Source organism: Mustela erminea, chromosome 18 (assembly GCF_009829155.1).
Source record: "Mustela erminea isolate mMusErm1 chromosome 18, mMusErm1.Pri, whole genome shotgun sequence".
NCBI classification, from domain to species: domain Eukaryota; kingdom Metazoa; phylum Chordata; class Mammalia; order Carnivora; family Mustelidae; genus Mustela; species Mustela erminea.
The window spans coordinates 14,761,279-14,770,133 of record NC_045631.1 but is presented as its reverse complement, the minus strand read 5'-3'; positions in this window follow the sequence as shown (position 1 = coordinate 14,770,133).

The window sequence follows — 8,855 nt, the reverse complement described above, 5'->3', positions numbered from 1 at the left end:
AGAGCTTCCAAGACCAGCAAGGTTTCAAAAAGTATGTGGCCACCAACCCAGCAATACAAGAAATATGAATAGGGGTTGTATAAAAGAAAGAACTCAATAGTGACATAGAAAAGAAATTTACAGAGACAATCTATAGAAACAAGGACTTCACAGGCAACGTGATGTCAATAAAAACGTATCTTTCAATAATTACTCTCAATGTGAATGGCCTAAACACTCTCATAAAACATCACAGGGTTGCAGATTGGATAAAATGATAGGACCCTTCCATATGGTGTCTACAAGAGACCAATTTGGAACTTAAGAATACATCCAGACTGAAAGTGAAGGGATGGAGAAGCATCTTTCATCCCAATGGGCTTCAAAAGAAAGCTGGGGTAGCAATTCTCATATCAGATAAATTAGATTTTAAACTAAAGACTGTAGTCAAAGATAAAGAAGGACACAACTTCATTCTTAAAGGGTCTATCCACCAAGAAGATCTAAGAATTGTAAATATTTATGCCCCCAAAATGGGAGCAGCCAACTACACAAGACAACTGTTAGTAAAGATAAAGAGTCATATTGATATGAATACATTAGTAGTAGGGGATATTAACATGCCACTCTCAGTAATAGAGAGATCATCCAAGCAGAAAAAAGAAACAAGAGCATTGAATGACACAGTGGACCTCATAGATATATATGGACCTCATAGATATATATAGAACATTCCACCCTAAAACAACAGAATACTCATTCATCTTGAGCACTCAGTGTCTTTAAAAAAATGACACACAATACATATTTTCACTTTTAGAAAACAAGCAAGTGCAAATAAGAATATTTAGATTTGTAGACATTCAGTTTATATTTGGAGGAAGAGTGAATTCTAGAAAATTCAGTGAGATTATAGTAACAATTTCCCTTTCCTTTACTTTAGAATAAAATATTTAATTTAGAATAAAAGTTTCCTGAAAATACAAAATACTAAACTTTATTGATATTGCAGTAAAAAAAATGTGAGTTGATGTATAAATGCTAATGGTTTATATTTTTAGACAAATACTGTTCTAGCTTCCACATGATCTCTTCTAAAAAAAAAAACTCAAGTAAAATTAAAAAGAATTAGAGGAAATTAGAATCAAAGCAAAATTGGTGTTTTTACCTTTATAAAATACAGGAAATTTACACCCTTGAAAAATCACTGTCTTCTAAAATTATATCAAATATCTATGCTATTTCAGTCACCATGAATAAATCAGAACTCTGTATAGACTTTCAAGTATCATTTAAAACCACCAGTTTCCTTACCAAGATTATGAATTTAAAATAGTAGTTACAATTATTTATTTAATAATACTGTTTCTTATATCACTGTTTATGTCATTTATTTATTTATTTTTAAAATTTGTTTTCTCTCTTTCTTTTTTATTTTTTAAAATTATTTATTTATTTATTTTGACAGAGATCACAAATAGGCAGAGAGGCAGGCAGAGAGAGAGGAAGGGAAGCAAGCTCCCTGCTGAGCAGAGAGCCCACTGTGGGGCTTGATCCCAGGACCCTGCGATCATGACTGTAGAAGAAGGCAGAGGTTTTAACCCACTGAGCCACCCAGGTGCCCCTCTCTTTCTTTTTTAAATTAACACAGCCAGAGTTTCCCAATTATCCATGGAAATCATGTCTCCTGAAGTCAAGTAGCTCACTATTTAGAATAACAATATTTTTAAACTCACTGATAGGAAGTTCCAGTTTCATTGTGTTTGACAGCAAGTTAATTCCCCTCTATTACAGCCACAGGTTGCAAAATTTAGTCAAGGACAGCTGACTTGCAAACAGAACATTGTATAACAAGAGTATTAGTATAAGAATATGGTGAATTACGACCAGAGCTTGAATTAAGACCTGGGAGATATTCTAATCTATCACTTCAAAACTATATTACCTTCAGCTTTTTTTCTTTTAATCATTAAAATTGAAAAGGTAAAATGAAATAATGAAATGGAAAAGTAGTAATAGATGTTTTACATAATGAAAAGGGTGTTGAAGGGACCAAATGTCTGTGAAAATGCCTGGCATGTGAATTTCAAAGACTTTATTAATGAGGATTCTACATAATCTTTATATTTTTTTTTAAAAAAACACATAAAATTCTATGTGTTTTAAGGACACTTGAAATTATAAGTTATGGTTAAGATCATTTCTGTTCCTAGAAATACATTTTGATATACATGGGGAGCCAGTGGTTTTATGTGGCACAGAGAAATGATGCATTCAAATGTTCAGTATCTGAATACTTGATAATCCTTCATATTTATCACTCAGTGTTCAGCAATTTATCTTCAAAATTATTTAGGTAATATATACTATATACTCCTAAGCAAGAATGATATGGAAATAATCTGAGTTCCCCCTCCTTACCATTTAATCTTAAATAATCATACTAGTTGTGGATAACTAGGACACTATATCAGATTTTTAAAAAATAACAAATAAATATACAAGAAAACAGAAAAACTGCATGCTTATCTCCCTTCTGTGACTAACACTTCTTGTGTGAATTTAGATAACTCATCTAACCTTTTCTACACTTGACAATTGTATTAAAAAATGAGGGGAAAATATCATGTTTTGTATCCAAAAGGGAATAGGACTCTCTTAAGTTCCCTTCAAACATTAAGATGCTTATAATCAGTATAAAACATCTATTTAAAACTTCTACAAATTTCCAAAAAAAAAGCTTTCTACAAATTTAATCCCTTATTGTATTTAAAAGAGATGACATCATCAAAAAAGAGCTATTCTTTGTTAAATATTCATAAAATCCAGTAATTTCTGTACTGCCTGTGGTACACCACCCATAAGGAAATGCAATATTATTAACATGAAGAAAATGAAAATAAACATAAAACACATTTAAAAATGCAAATTAGTTTATTTGATTGCACAGTCTACACTCAGACTACCTCAAACCAGCAAACTGTATGACCAGCAAATTTACAAAGTGAGTTTAGCTCTGTGGCAGTGACATGTAATTTTGATAAAATAAGTGATTAAATTCCTGACATTTAGTGGAAAAAAAGCTGTTCTGAAAATAATGGTTGGAGTCATTGTAATTGTTACACATAAATTTTTTCGTTTATAATAAAATGTAGTTGGCAAGATAAGGCTCAATCAGTTACCAGCATAGGTTCCCCCATCTCTTGGGCAGTCATTCCTGGAGGGTGATTAGCAAACTGGAATGTTTTAATTTGAATTGGCCAAGTTTCTAAAATTGAATCATAAACATATGCGGTCAAATGATGAGACAATCCCCTGAGAATCAGGATTCATGTATTCCAATTCTACTTTAACTAGTGTTTTAGCAAAGTTGCAGATCCTTTATGCAGTTTGCATTTTTCCAGATGAATTATTAAAATGACAAAACTGGGGGAAAAAAAGTTTACATGGTCAATAGTCTGACATTGGCATTGTAAGAAAACCCAGTTGTAGGGAAAAAGTAGACTGAGAGACTACTGGTTTTACTTGATATTACCATTTCTAGTTGTGTAGATATTTCACCCTCTAATTTATATATAATTAATTACTAGACCATCATTTCGGGCCCTTTAGCTCCTCATCTTATGAGCTGTGATCTCATCACTTCTAAAATGAGGAAACTCATTTTAGAATCTTGTATAAAGCATATGCACTAATAATAAATGTTACACACTTATCATAGCATCTAATATAAAATACATTTTCCAAAAAGTGGCTAAATGTTAGTATAGATAGCAGTCACTCAGTGAACAATTCTGTTCACAATCTCATTACCTAGTAACCCCCAAATTTTAGTCCCTCTCCTTTATGTATGATATTAAAAAGTATATCAGTATCCTCTAAAGTTGCGAGTGACCAATGCATATGATGGTACTTTACTTTTTGCTGTGATCATATTATTTTAAGGGACCCCAAATTCTGCAGATTAAACCAGGAATGAACCATGAACTCAAGAAGGATCTATAAGATTAAAGGAATAGATTTTATACTAAACAAATAAAACAACAAGAACAAAGAAAACCAGGTAGAAATAACCCATTTTTAAAGCTGTGAGGTGACATTTCTTAAAACCAATTATTAACTCTTTAATGTCATGTAGATATTTTCAAATTTGGGGTCCCATAAATGATATTTCATTTAACACGTGTGAACATGGGTTTCTGATAAAGTTGATTTTTAAACACGTTTGGGAGGAGGTGGAGGCTGGAGTAGTGAACAAGAAAAATTGCGTATTCTTTTGTTTGATTTCACCTACAATTGAGAAGAAAATCTATCAGTTACAGAGGCAGCCGTTTTCTTAAATACAGAATTAAAAATGGCTGCCTTGAGGGGCCTGGGTGGCTTGGTCATTAAGTATCTGCCTTTGGTTCAGGTCTTGATTCCAAGGTCCTGGGATCAAGCCTGCATCTTAGGTGCTACCTGATTGCCAGGAAGCCTCCTTCTCCCACTACCACTCCCCGTACTTGTGTTCCCTCTCTTGATGTGTCTTCCTGTCAAATAAATAAATAAAAATCTTTTTTTAGATCAATTTCTTTTTTTTAATTTATTTTTTATTTATTTTCAGCATAACAGTATTCATTATTTTTGCACCACACCCAGTGCTCCATGCAATCCGTGCCCTCTATAATACCCACCACCTGGTACCCCAACCTCCCACCTCCCACCCCTTCAAAACCCTCAGATTGTTTTTCAGAGTCCATAGTCTCTCATGGTTCACCTCCCCTTCCAATTTTCCCAAACTCCCTTCTCCTATCTCCCCATGTCCTCCATGCTATTTGTTATGCTCCACAAATAAGTGAAACCATATGATAATTGACTCTCTCTGCTTGACTTATTTCACTCAGCATGATCTCTTCCAGTCCCGTTCATGTTGCTACAAAAGTTGGGTATTCTTCCTTTTTGATGGAGGCATAATACTCCAGAGTGTATATGGACCACATCTTCCTTATCCGTTCATCCGTTGAAGGGCATCTTGGTTCTTTCCACAGTTTGGCGACTGTGGCCATTGCCGCTATAAACATTGGGGTACAGATGGCCCTTCTTTTCACGACATCTGTATCTTTGGGGTAAATACCCAGTAGTGCAATTGCAGGGTCATAGGGAAGTTCTATTTTTAATTTCTTGAGGAATCTCCACACTGTTCTCCAAAGAGGCTGCACCAACTTGCATTCCCACCAACTGTAAGAGACTTCCCCTTTCTCTATATCCCCTCCAACACATGCTGTTTCCTGTCTTGTTAATTTTGGCCATTCTAACTGGTGTAAGGTGATATCTCAATGTGGTTTTAATTTGAATCTCCCTGATGGCTAGTGATGATGAACATTTTTTCATGTGTCTGATAGCCATTTGTATGCCTTCATTGGAGAAGTGTCTGTTCATATCTTCTGCCCGTTTTTTGATATGATTGTCTGTTTTGTGTGTGTTGAGTTTGAGGAGTTCATTATAGATCCTGGATATCAACCTTTTGTCTGTACTGTCATTTGCAAATATCTTCTCCCATTCCGTGGGTTGCCTCTTTGTTTTGTTGACTGTTTCCTTTGCTGTGCAGAAGCTTTTGATTTTGATGAAGTCCCAAAAGTTCATTTTCGCTTTTGTTTCCTTTGCCTTTGGAGACATATCTTGAAAGAAGTTGCTGTGGCTGATATCGAAGAGATTACTGCCTATGTTCTCTAGGATTCTGATGGATTCCTGTCTCACATTGAGGTCTTTTATCCATTTTGAGTTTATCTTTGTGTACGGTGTAAGAGAATAGTCGAGTTTCATTCTTCTACATATAGCTGCTCAGTTTTCCCAGCACCACTTATTGAAGAGACTGTCTTTTTTCCACTGTATATTTTTTCCTGTTTTGTTGAAGATTATTTGACCATAGAGTTGAGGGTCCATATCTGGGCTCTCTACTCTGTTCCACTGGTCTATGTGTCTGTTTTTTTGCCAGTACCATGCTGTCTTGGTGATCACAGCTTTGTAGTAAAAATAAAATCTTTTAAAAAAAAATGCTGACTCTGGCTTTAAAAAACAAACAAACAAACAAACAAACAAACAAACAAACTGGGTGCCTGATGGCTCAGTGGGTTAAACCTCTGTCTTTAGCTCAGGTCATGATCCCAGGGTCCTTGGATCGAGCCCAGCATTGGCTTCTCTGCTCAGCAGGGAGCCTCCACCCCCCTCTGCCTGCCTTTCTGCCTACTTCTCATCCTTGTTTGTCAAACAAATAAATAAAATCTTAAAAAAATTAGTACCCAGTGTGTCTCTGTTTTATTTTTACTTATTTATTTTAAAGAATTTATTTATTTATTTATTTTATTTATTTTAGAGAAAGAGAGATACAGTGAGAGAGGGAGCACAAGCAGAGAGGGAACACAAGTAGGGGGAATGGGAGAGGGAGAAGCAAGCTCCCGCTGAGTAGGGAGCCCTGTGGGGGCTTGATCCCAAGACTCTGGGATCAGGACCCCAGCAGAAATCAGACCCTTAACAATGGAAACCCCCAGGTGCCCCACTACATTACCTATTAAATAAGTTTTATTAATCAAGACTTTTTTTGGTCTGTCTTATGCATGTTAACACTAACACATTGTTTTTTAATTTTTGCTCCTTCGTGATCTCTGAGGATGTTATCAATATTTCCATGTGTCTATTGGCTGATTTTTTTTTTCTCTTTGGGGTATTTCTGTTCAAGTATTTTCGTTGTTTTTAAGATACCTACCTTTCTTTATTGATTCATAATTATCCTATATATTTTTGTATACAGTTACTTAGTTGGTATATCAATATAGCCTTAAGCGAGAATTTTTTTTTTACATTTTAATGAGTAGAGTACAATTTGCCAATTTTCTTATGCTTAATGTTGTTGGTGTCTTGTTTAACTAATTTTTGCCACCTCCCCCAGATCCTAGAAGTATTTTCCTATTTCACCTTCTAGAAAATTTGTGATGTCATGTTTCATATTTAGTTTACATCAATCTGGAATTGACTTTTATGCTATTTTGTTCCATGTGGATATTCAACTTATTTAGCAATACTTTTTCAAAATCTGTCTCTGCCCTTTTTTGTTTGTTTTCTCTGGTCATTTCAATAGTCTTTTTGTAATAAATCCCATCCCATTAGATTCTCCTCTCACTCTTTCTTCCTCACTCTTGCTCTCACTTTATTCTTCAAATTTCCAGGATAATTACTAGTCCTTTTCATTTCCATGTAAATATAAGAATTGGCTTATCAATGTACACAGGTACTTACTAGAAATTAAACTGGGATTGCATTGAATCTCTAAATCAAGTTGGAGAAAATTGAAACTTTATAATACTGATTATCAAATCTATGAACATGTTATAGTAACATATTTAACATATTAACATATCTGACATCCCATTTATTTAGGTCATAAAATCCCTGTAGTAATATTTTATGGTTTTCTGTGTGGAGACTTTCTATGTAGAGACGGTATAAAGTCTTTTTATAGATTAATTCCTAGTTTTGATGCTCTCATAAGTATTATTTTGAACATTTGTTTGTATTTCATAGAATTCAAATGAATTTTTCTTAATTTTTAACTTATATCCTATGGCCTTGATTAATTCCCTTACTGATTCTATTACTTTGTACATTCTTTTAGATTAACTTTCTATACAAATTTTACTCATTTTATCCAGTTGTTATAACATTAATTTTTCCTCCATAACTTATTTCACTGACTAGGATGTCCACTTCTAGCTTTGTAGATTAGTTGTTCAATTTTAAGTGTTCAATATTACAAAATTTTATTTCTGCCTTGGTGAACTTATTATATTCCTCTTATAAGCAGCATATCTTTATGTGTGTATGTGTGTATTTATGCCATCTAACAAATTTAACGTTTCAATTAGAGTATTAAACCCATTTACATTTCATGACATTACTGAGCCACTAAATTTTTGTCTGTTGTCTTGCAATTTTTTTTTGTTTCATCATTTTTATATCCCTTTTGAAAAACACATTTTTTCCCTTTATATCTTTAAAATGCTGATAAATGCTATCAGCCTCAAAATCTCTGGCCACTTAAAGTACATTCAAAATGAAAAAAAAAAAAAGACTTAGAAAGAATAACCATTTAGTTTTTATAGATCCTTATTTTAAAACACTAGAGAATTTACTTTAACAAAAAGAAATTCAGAAGGAAGGAGTGGTTTGAAAGTCAATTTAATCAGCACATAAACAGATATTAAATACCAAAAAAAAAACCTTGTAAACGCCAAAAAGATGCGAACTGTTTTTAAAAAGATGGCATATGACTTTAGGTAACAATAACTTTCATGGAGATTTATTAGGTAGTGGTGGTAGAATTGTTCAGTAGGCCCCAAAAGCATGCAAATAACCTTGTAATGAAAGGAAGGAAGACTGAGATTCTAAACAAAAATGTTTTATTAGCAAAAAAATAAAATAAAATAATATATATATGTATATACATATATATTTTATTATATATATTTAAAAAAACATATATATATATGACATAAAAACTACCCCAGTCCTAAACCCCAGCACCTGGGAGCATGACCTTATTTGGAAATAGGGTCACAGTAGATGTAATGAGCTAGGATAACGTCATATTTGAGGAGGGTGGGCCTCTAATTCAATATGACTTGTGTCCTTATAAGAAGGGAAACTTGGGATACACAAATATGCACTGAGGGAGAAGGCCATGTGAAGAAGCCCAAAGCCAGGGAAATACTTAAATCTGGGAGAGAGGCCTGGAGCAGATGCTTCCTTAATACCTTCAAAAGGAGCATGGCCTACCAACATTGTAGCCTCTAGAACTGTGAGACTGTTGATTTCTGTTGTTTAAGCCACTAGGTTTGTGGTAT